Source organism: Trifolium pratense, linkage group LG5 (genome assembly GCF_020283565.1).
Source record: "Trifolium pratense cultivar HEN17-A07 linkage group LG5, ARS_RC_1.1, whole genome shotgun sequence".
Lineage (NCBI taxonomy): Eukaryota > Viridiplantae > Streptophyta > Magnoliopsida > Fabales > Fabaceae > Trifolium > Trifolium pratense.
Genome location: NC_060063.1, coordinates 30,067,741 through 30,079,826, shown reverse-complemented (window position 1 = coordinate 30,079,826; position 12,086 = coordinate 30,067,741).

Sequence of the window (12,086 nt, the reverse complement as noted above, 5' to 3'; positions counted from 1 at the left end):
AATTGGTTGGGCAGAGGCTCCAATCACCATAAATTCAACATTTGCAAATATGAGATAGTAAAGCAAAAAAATTAGTGGGGATCAAATGAGGCCTTGGCAAGATAAATGGTCACTAGTCACATTTCGATTATGATTACATATTCATGGCATCTTTCATGTTTAATGGTAGTACGTGTGCTGGTTGTGCCCTTCAATTTTGTTTAAACCTAATTTGTTGGCTCATATAATAATCTAATATAGACCCTAAAAAATGTTGAATTGTACACTTTTATAATTTTTAGAAAATTTTAATAAAATATTATATTTTTATTATTATACAATGCATTTTTTTACTAATAATTGTATGAGTCCATTGAACCCTTTTTGAAGGGTCATATTAAACAAATTCATAATATCCGGTGTCGGAGCTAGGATTATTTTCTTTGGGGACGTGTTTGTAAAAAAATTGATCGAAGATCATATTTATAATATAATATATTTTTTCATCATAATATATCATTCATCATTAATGGTTCTAATAGTTTGTTCATTTTAATTTTACTGAAAAATGAATGTTTAAATCTCACATTCTCGAAATATTATAATTATTTTTTTTGTTAAAAATATTGGTAAAAAGCTAAAATGTGATGTAAGAGGGTGGAATTCAAGTCCTATATATAAAAGGCAAGTTTCTCTACCACTAAACTACATAACTTAATGCTTCTAAAAATGCAACGTGTAATATATATAATATACGACTAAACTAAAATTATATATATATGATTAAATTTGGAAGTTGGGGCGGGACATAGCCCTGCCCAGTCCATGAGGGGCCCCACCCCTGATATATAGTATCACATGTATAAAAAAAATAAAACAGATGAAAGCTTATAATAATTAAATGATCAAAGGAATAACTTAAATTTTATTTATTAGAACTTAAGTTCAAGAAGAGAGTTCAATGCAAAAGATTAATTCATTTGGTGGAAGAGACTCAAAATGACTTTTATCTTTTTATTGTACGACCGATAACATTGACAAAAAAAATGACTATCACTCTATCGTATAACATTGACAAAAAAAATGACTATCACTCTATCGTATTGATTTAGTATTAACGATATTCTCTTTAGCAGTTGCACTCATTTATCAATATTTTGAGTGCATTAATAGCTTACATGTAACCATTTTTATAGCTCAAGTACCATTTTATTTTTTGGAATGACAAAGATAGGTATACATATATTATAAAATAAAATATTACACGGTAGATGGGGAAAAACAACCAGAAAGGAATCCCAATTCAAACAAAATAAATAAAGCAGAAAAACTTCCCTGTTTAAGAAAAATAGAGATAAAAAAACCTCTAATAGCGAAGAAGAGAGAGGTAAAAAGAAGAAAAGGTAGCCTTAAGAAGGACCAAAAGACCCCCAAGACCACTAGGACCCTACACCCATACCACACGACTCTAACACAAGATTGGTTGTACCACCCACTCGATCAACCAAAGATAAAAGTTTCACCCTATCAATCAAAGACTAGACAAAAACTATTCCCCCTGCAAAGAGAAAGTCATTCCAGGAGTTCAAGATCGACCAAACAACAACATACCAAACTAACAAGCACCCTACTTTTCTTTCCTGCAAAAACCTAAACCCTACTAAATATCAAAAAGGCGGAGACGATTTTGGGGAGACACAAACTACAGCCCAAGGCAATTAACTTTTTTATACGAAACAAGAGAGATTAATTCACAAGTAGTGAACAAATGATCTCTCGATTCTTGGTGGTATTAGTTAGGAAAATATTTCAAAAAAGAGTAATAAATGCTTCTAGAATTTGTACATGGTTTTATATTTATAAACAATTTTTTTAAAAGGGTCTTATAATTTTTAGGCTAAATTGCACTTTGGTTCCCTAAGTTTTCTAATAGTAGCAATTTTGCCCCATATAACTTTAATACCATTTGTAAAAGGCTGGTCCCCACTAATTTCGACAAAGTCAATGCACATATAGACAATGACTTACACGCCATGGCTAGGGAGTAACTATCCACGTGTGTGTTGACTTGATATAAATCGATGGGAGACATCTTTTTATAAAATGGGTTGAAATTAGGTGATAAAAAATACTTTTATAAAAGTTAAAGTGTTAAAAATGCAATTTAACATTATATTTTTTTGTGAAGTTTTAAATAATATCCGCAAGACATTTGTTAGTACAACCAATGTTAATAATCTTTAGGTACCTTTTTGTTTTTTACCAAAATATTCTTTAGGTACTTAAACAATTAATCCATTGTTTTTGCTATTTGAAATTAGTTCTATTTTTGTAAATGGATTAACCGTCTAACTGTTGAGTTTTGATTAATAAGTGGTAAAAATAGCATATAAGTAACTACACCTAAATTTTTCTAAATTAACTACTTTTTTAGGTCTCTTATTTTTTAATTCACCCACGCACCAGTCATCTCTAGAAAAAAGATATCTAAAACAAACTTTTTAGACTGAAATGACATTTTTGTTTCCTATAATGAGTTATATTGGTATGATTTCAATGAACGTGATAATTCTAAGAAAAGAGAAACACAAATACTGATTTTATTTCTATCTTTGTTTGTTTTTGAAACACAAATGGACATATGAATGCAATAGAAAGCGATTGAAATTCAAATTTACCAAAGTAATATTAATTCATTCAATTCAATGTAATATAGGATTTTTCTTTTCAATTTAAAATAGGAAAAGGAGGAAATGTACTACATACCCAAAATAATATGTTAAATTGTGACCGTAGCTATTTTGCATATTAATTAATCATAGTAATTTTGCTGACGATAAATTGATTGATATCTATATTGTAAGGGCACATTTTGAGCTCTTTAAATCAGTGGTCAGAGGTTCGATTCATTAGTGATGTCTATTGAAAAAATTCAATCGGGGGATAGGAGGACCCACCTTATGTGTCCCACAAATTTTCTGATGAAGATTAATCACCGCTAACGGCGATCGAAACTTCTTACATATATCAATGTAACAAAAAAAAATTATAGTAATATTGTTGTACAAATTAATTATTATAATATTTATATTTTGCAGAAATTAATCATATAGTAATATGTTTGTAAGGCTAATCTCAATTGAGAAGGACAATATCACTGGATTCGGCTCCTCTAAAGTAAGTGGTTCACTTTAGAGTGTAAAATGAATAATATCAACCGTTAATTAATATATTAAAGGTAAATAGTATATTACATCATGAGAAATCATGGGTTGTTACAACCACAGCGTTTGATTTTCTCACTTTAAATTTTACTCACTTTAGAGGATTAAAATCCCAATATTACTAAGTTCAAAATTTTCAAATCTAAAACTCGTAGTTGTGTGTGTAAATTTCAGTAATATTTGCAGATAATAAATTCTCTCCATTTTTTCAATTATTACATCTCAACAATTAATAGCAATTTATATATGTTTGGTAGGAGGAGTAGCTATTGATTCTAATGGAATTTGATATTTGTACTAATGGTTGTTCCTTCTACTTGCTCTGGTAGATTGAATTGCAATTGTTACTCCAACCTTGGCATGTCTTATGCTTAGAGTTGTGTTGTTATATAAATTTTGCTGTTCAAAAGAAGAAGAAAAATAGCAAATCTCATCTTATCTTTATAATTTTATGTATCTTTTATGTTTAATGGTTGGTGGTTGATATGACACAATTGTTACAAATTTAAATATTTTGATTTTAATTTCTCCTTTTGTTAGCATTGAACTACATAACTTTGCCAAAGAATTTTCTAGGAAATGTCACATATGAAATGATACACATATTCCATATGCTAAGGACCTATATACCTATTGAGGAGAAGGTGGTGCCGCCAACCGTCACCCTTCTTTCTTTTAGCTAACAACAAACAAAATCAGGACCCTAGAAATGAAACCCCACATCAGGAAAAAAAAATCCAATTCAAACTAAAAAAAAAAAATCAAATAATTATGAGTTAGCCTTAACTTAACCATTAGAGAGTGCGATTGCAAATATGTCACATATACATAAAAAGAAAGTCTTACTTGAACGTAAAGATATTAGTATAATGTTTAGACACTCACACATAAATAAGAAAAAGTAGAAAAAAGAAATAATATAATTTTATAAATAATTAAATGAAATAAATTTTACGTGTGTCGAAATAATTTATATATAAAATTGTGTCCAAATAAGTATTTCTCATATAAACATTACTTAGTAACTTAGCTTATTAACAAGTTGTTGACTTTGAGAGATTAATTCTACAATAATGTATAGAGAAAACCTTGTTTAAAAATGAGTGGTATAAAATTAATTTGGCTTTAATGCAGTTTTGATTTAATATATTTTGAAAAACCTGAACTTTTAATCCCCCTATTTTAAAACTCAGCACTTTTGATCCCCCTATTTTAGTTTTTTGTTAGTTTTAGTCCCCCACCTCAATTTGGTCAAACTTTTGCTTATGTGTCGTGCTCACTGATGACGTGGCATTGTACATGTGGACAAACAATTTTCTTAGATAGTGTCCCGAGCCCCAATCTTTTGTTTCTTTGATTGCAGTTATGTAAACATGATCATCTTTAAGGAATCTCATTGCAAAACATGCATCTCTATAGGTCAAATATTGTGTGTCACCAATTTTTCTGACATCATCATAGCAATTTGTCCACATGTACAATGCCACGTCATCAGTGAGCATGACACATTAGCAAAAGTTTGACCAAATTGAGGTGGGGGACTAAAACTAACAAAAAACTAAAATAGGGGGATCAAAAGTGCTGAGTTTTAAAATAGAGGGATCAAAAGTTCAAATTTTTCAAAATAGGAGGATCAAAACTGCATTAAAGCCAATTAATTTTGAAGATGTAATAAATGTTTCCTTCCACAAGAGACGTGAGTTGTGTAACAGTATGGTATGGATGACAATAATTAAGGGTACGGGGAAACTGTTGTCTTCACAAATATAGCTACAGCATGAGCTACATGCATATATAGCATTTGTAGTTATAGGACCACCACTTCTCCTCCTATATAGATATAGTCCTACCTACACCCCCCAACAGTACAATATATACAGTCCAAATCCCTCTCTTTAACAGCTTTATGAGTTGGCCTCCCTTCTCTTTCGGCCTTACTCAATGGTAGTAGGGTGGGCTTATAAGTGCACACACTAACTTCACTTATATTGTTGGTTTGGTGCCCACAAATAATATTTAAAACTAGCCATTAGACAGACGCGTTCCGTTACTATCGGTGTCTATTATGTAAATTTATGTTTAAAAAAACATGTATTATGTTATGATGATTCTGTTAAAAAAACTTCTAAAAAAAAATGTCTTATTTTATGGTGAGTTCGTTAATAAAAAAAATTTGCTGCTAAAAAGAGTCAAGGATATTGTTGGTATTATGAAAAGTCCACACCAATATTTTTTGTATTCTCTTTATGTATAGGTATAGATATAATGTTTTCATCTTAAGTTTGATCCTTGGTCAAAGATATGAAAAAAAATTATTGGGAGAGGTCAGTCTCTTTGATGAATCTCAGTTATTTTGAGGAATTAATTTATACATTTACATAAAAAAATACTTTAATTATAAAAAATATATGTATACTATATAATATAATATATTTTCACTTAGATTTATATACTATATAGTATTAATCAATTATAACCATTAGATAATTTAAAAATTTAAATATTATTATTACCACATTTAAAATTACACACATAATTAGTTGTAGTACACTGACAGTGTAATTTTTTTACATACGGTACATGGAAATTAAATTTTTTAAAAATAAAGTTGATTATATGTAAATGAATGTCTGCTATAATAATGACAATATAGAGCATGTTCATGATCTTGATGATCTTGGTTAATCTTTTGTTCTATTCCCTTCTTGTTGTTTGGGTGGGGGGTGGTGTTTTTTGTGATTACACCAATGGGCTAGATATTCCCACTTAATTGTTCTACTACTAGCTAGGCCTTTGCTTTTCAGGCTTTTTAATAAACAAATTCTAATTCCATCACCTAATATTTTTCTATTTAGAGTAATTTATACCATTTTTCAAGTAATTTAGTATATAAACACTTAATTAGTATGAAAAAGTGAGAAATTTTAGATTTAAAAATTTAGACACTATGAAATAATATCTCTGATAACTATAAAATAAACTTAAGTTACATGATTATACCGCATTAATTTTTTGGTACAAATACCATATATTTTTTATAAAGGCAATTTATACCGGTTTGTGAATTTTTTTTTTTTGACGAAAGTTTGTAAAAGTCATGTGCTACGAAACATATGCAAATGACATCGTGGATCAAATAAAGTATATTTTTTGATTTTGGTATATCAGTCGAATTAAAAAATCAACATCTTTTACTTTCCCTAATTGGTGTAATGATCCTCTAGTTTGTATTCAAAGCATATAATGGTGCTTCTTTGAATTGTAAGGGTTGAATACTCCTTGTATTCTTTATAATATAATTCAAATTTTTGCTTATAAAAAAAATAAAATATAAAAGAGAAATTAAATTCAAACGAAGTAGTATAGTCAAGTATGCTTATTATCTTTTTTTTTTATTCCTCTAATTGAAGGGTTAAAATTTATATAGAAAAAAATATCAATTGCTAAAAAAATGTATACTAACTAGTAATAGACCCGTGCGATAGTTATGCCGATATTTTTTGAAGTTATACTTTGCTAATTAAAATAAAAAAAATTAACAAAATAAAAGATTACATTAAGACGGTCATTCCAAACAATGCAGAAGATTTTCATTAAGTAGACATTCGTTCATGAAAACAACATTTTTTTTGTTGTTGTTGAGACGACAAAAGTTCTCCATCATTTTCAAACTTGATAGTCAAATACATTATATTCATAATAAGAAGTTCATCTCACAATAAGATACAATATTATACATATTGAGCAGTTGATTAAGTTCAAAAGGGATTTCAAATATTAGGAATTCAAAACAGCTAAGTTAAAGTTAGATTAGTTTTTGATAGCAAAAGGATGCAGGAACATTACACAGCACATGTTAGATGATATTAATCCTTACATTCAATATGGACATTGAGTTCCTTGGTCTATGTCGAATCTTAAAATCGTACCACTTATCAGCGATATGTTTTTCATATTCCCCTTTCTTTATACTTGTCGTAGAAGTATAAATGTTGCATTGCATTCCAAAATTAGTGTCATCAGACCAAGGGTTGGTCCAAAATTATAATTTACCCCGTGTAAAATAGTTTTTTTTTTTAAAAATAAAATAGTTAGAACTTGTCTCACATATGATAATTATTTTGAATATTTTATCAGTGATAATTTATCATGTATATGATAGTTATAATCTATATATCAATTAGAATTTACCCCGTGTAAAATTGTTTTTTTTTTTAAATTTTTATAAGTAAGAACTTGTCTCACGTATGATAATTATTTTAAATTTTTTATCAGTGATAATTTATCCCGTATATGATAATTAAAATTTATATATCAGTTAGAATTAATTTACCCCGTGTAAAATAGTATTTTTGAAAATTTTATTAATTAGAATTTATATATCTTAAATTATTTTGGTCCCTATTTTTAAACAACTCTTTTGTATTTTCAAATTTTTCAACGGTATTTTGTATTCCTATTTATCATATAAGAACCTCTCCCACAAAAATTTATAATTTATTAATATAAGAGAAATTATTTATAAATTTTTAAGCGCAAAATTTTTTTAAAAAATCAGGTGTTTTTTATGATTTCTTTTCTCAGTTTTATTTTTATTTTTTTCCTGTCGTTTTATGATTTGTTCAGATTTTAATATATTAATTTAAAATTAGTTTTTTCTTCACAAATTGTTTTATGGTCAGCACAATTAATTATTTTTATTTTATCTTTATATAAATATATTTTACTATCAAAATATAAAAAATATCTATTATTAATAATAAATAAATAACCACTAAATAATGATCTATTGATTTTTAAAAAAAAATAAAAGGTACGTAATGTTCTATTTGATCTCTAAAATATATTGGATGTATTGGATTCATCTGTATATTTAAATGGATCAATTGAATCCAATCCAAATTTTTTTACTTCATGGATGAATATTGATGTTTTCTCTTCCAACCCCATGTTTCTTTTATATCCCATGAATTTCCAATTTTGTTCTTACAAATAAATTCGGTTTCTAAAAACCGAATTATTTTTTTTGCCTTGAAAAAAAAATTTGGTTTCTAAAAACCGAAATTTACTCTGAATTTGCACTAGAAAAAATTCGGTTTATGCGAATCGAATTTTTTTGTAAGGGCAAAATTGGAATATTGGGGTATAAAAAAATCACGGGGGGTCGGAAGAGAAAACATCATAAATATTTAGATGGATGTAGAGCTGTTAGAATAGGCTAGCCCATATGGGCTAGTCAGCTAATCACACTAAAATATAAGGCTCAAACTTACTCCCTCTGATCTTTATATATTATAGAAAATATTTGCTTTTTAGGTTGAATATTTAATATATTTGGTCCATAATATAGATTAGATACATCAAACATTCTATGAACCTAAAAAACAAACATTTTCTTATAATAAGGACCAGAATAATTTAAGGCTGAATTCTTGAGGGCTTTATAGCCCGACCTGTAAAAACCTAATAAAAAAATATCTTTTCCCGTATGGGCTATGGGTAGGCCATAGCCCGCATCAATATAAAAATATTTGAAGAAAAAAACTAAAATTTTATTTTATCTTGTGTGTACTCTTATATTTTGATAAGCATATTATCATATTTATTATGTTTTTGAGTTTAACACATCAATAATGCTTTATTTTATCTTGTGTGTACTCTTATATTTTGATAAGCATATTATCATATTTATTATATTTTTTTTTAGATAAATTAAGTGAATAGTGGACATCTAAGGATCTTTAGACATGCCAACTAGATTGACATGTCAAATGACCCTCGTCGTCTATCATATTCTCATTATAATATAATATATAAAGAAAGAAAAAATTGCAATGCAAAGTAAAATTTAGGGACATAAAACCTAACCCAATGACACCACACAAATTGTTGGAAAACCCATAATGAATGCAAACATAACCCAAGTGTACAACCTCTAGTTCAACCTAACATTGATAAGAAGTATTATAACTTGTGAATGGACCGATCATCAAGTAGATGACTTTCTCGAGCCACTATGTCTAATGTCAAACTCGAGAATGATGACGACAGTGAATTACAGGCTAAAATCGATGATGATATGCAAATATTAAAAGGCTCTGACGCGTTAGATTTCAAAGAATCTGGGAACGAGATAACGTCATATATATACTACCAACACCTACACCCCCCATATAGGAAAGGCGGGAGATCTTGACCACCAACATGGTAACAAGAACAAACACCTCTAAAAAGAATCAAATCGCTAAACCTTGCCCTTTCGAGCAACACAACAATGCCGCGACATAAACCAAAAGCAACCAAAGCACTTCGAAGAATTCAACGACCGACCAGCACGCTTGCGACCTTTAACACCACCCTAGATGGTGGTCCACAACTTGAACCATAGCACCCAACCAAGAATTCAACGAGAAAACACGCATGTTTAAAAGAAGCATTATAGCAGTTTATGGTAGAGGAACATTAGGATCAACATTAATCTTACGCTAGAAAAGAATGTAGCAAATAAAAATCCTATTTTACAGCAACTACCAAGAAAAGACAATATATAACTTCAGAAGGAACGCAACAATTCCAAATCTTTACCGGTAGTTGAACCTCTAATTTTTTAAATGACAAATATATATAAAACTACATGCTTAATAATCTAAAACTTCTTAATTCTTTCCACATCATCACCATTAGGAATATGTGACCACAAGTTGGGGACCACAATGTTGTATAAAGAGATATCATAAAAATAAAAATAAATAAAAATAAAAAATATAACCAGATTGCTGGAAAAAGAAACTTTATTTGGTTGTTGTGAGCTTACCAATTAATTCCATTTCTAACTAAATGTAAGAGACACAGTATGGTGGAAACTAGAAAACCATGCAAAAGGTACACACAAAAAAAAGGGGCCAAAACTAGCCAACTAGATAGCTGTAGAAGCATATGTAATTAACAGTTTTAACAAAACACCCTTTTCTTCTTAGATTCATCTCTTTATATCTTTCCATGAAAACCTAGCCCCACACTACATATTACTATACACACACTACTGCACTCTGAGAAAACCGTTGAGTTTATTATATCTTGCTGTTAGGTCACTTTCCAATTTGTGTGGCCTTTAGCTAGATGCTATAGCTAGCTTCTTCTTCTTTCATTTATTCATGTATTGTTGCATTGTGAGCATGCATGTGTTGCTTTGGTGTTTCTTTCTTTTGTTGCTTTCAACTGCAAAAATTGTATGAGAATAATAATTATGACTTATGAGGGATAAATATCTGCCAAGCTGTAATTGCTGACTTGTATATATGTTGTCCCTTTAATTTGATTTCTTTCTTGCAACTTTGCATTTAATTAATTTGCTTTTTAATATACTGCATTAATCATATCATGGTCTGTGTTCATACATATCATACATATCACTTAATTGCTTATCATCTGTGTACAGCTATACATATGTCACTCTCTTCACTTGTATGCATGCTGGCACATCAAGTCCTGAAATTCTTTCAAAAAAAAAAAAGTGAAAATCTCATTTGATTTTAACCAATTCAGCTATGACTGCATGTATGCTAATAGAGAAAAGTAATTAAACATGTTAGTCTCATAAGTACAACTCAGTTTGTAGATGCACATACGGACCGTGATTTGGAGAAATTTGTATGAATTGATCCACCAAATCCGATAGGAGTTAGGGTCTTAAATGTCGGCTTGATATTTTTTCGAAATATTTTAACCTAATCTGAAACAATCTATTTAAATTATGAAAAATGTTATTTCAACACAAATTTTCAAACAAAAATACAATAAACCTACTTATTTGTGCCCTTTTTTTATTTTTTAATACTTTTGCACGTCTTGAGAATTGTGCACATAGAGAGGCAGAATATAGATGTCGTATTTTTGTCCATAGAAACGTGTTCATATAATATATATATATATATATATATATATATATATATATATATATATATATATATATATATATATATATATATATAGGGGAGGGATCAAATTACACCGGTGTAACATTTGAGTAATGTTACACCGCTCAATAACGCTTTAACAAATACAAATTTTACAAAATCCACCGTTGGATTGAAAGCTTATATCGTATAGATCATCTATGTTGAATTGTATAAAAATCTAAAATCGTTTGATATGTTTTTGAGATAGATCAAGATTAACGGTATTCAATAAAAACGCATAAACCATTAATCTTCATCGGTCTCAATAACATATCCAACAATTTTAGATTTTTGTAAAATTTAACATGGATGATCTATACGATATAAGCTTTCAATCCAACGGTGGATTTTGTAAAATTTGTATTCGTTAAAGCGTTATTAAGCGGTGTAACATTACTCAAATATTACACCGGTGTAATTTGATCTCTCCCCTATATATATATATATATAACTCTTAAGTTATAGATAGATTAACTCACATGACATGAATCACGAGTAGTCCATATAGCCCAACTAACTAAGAAAACCTTACAAAAATGTTTGAATAATGTGTTGTTTTGAAAAATTGTGTTATGTTAGATAATGTTTATAAGAAACTTTGTTGGTCTATTTAATATTTCCAATTTTCTTTTAGAAAAAAACATATGACAGGCTGAACTACAAGTCTACCACCAAGCCACTTTCATAGTGCTTGCTTAAAAAAAAAAAAAAACCACTTTCATAGTGCATTGATAGTGTTTTAAAGCGCAAATTAAAACATGATTTTTTTAGCTCAGTTTGATGCAACCCAAGCTCAATATTTGGACCAGTCCTAAATGGGTTAGATAACTCATTATGCCAAACTCTTACCGATGAAGTGAAAAGCACGTTAAAATTCATACACATACATATACACCTATGAGTATATAAGGTTTTAGATAAAGAC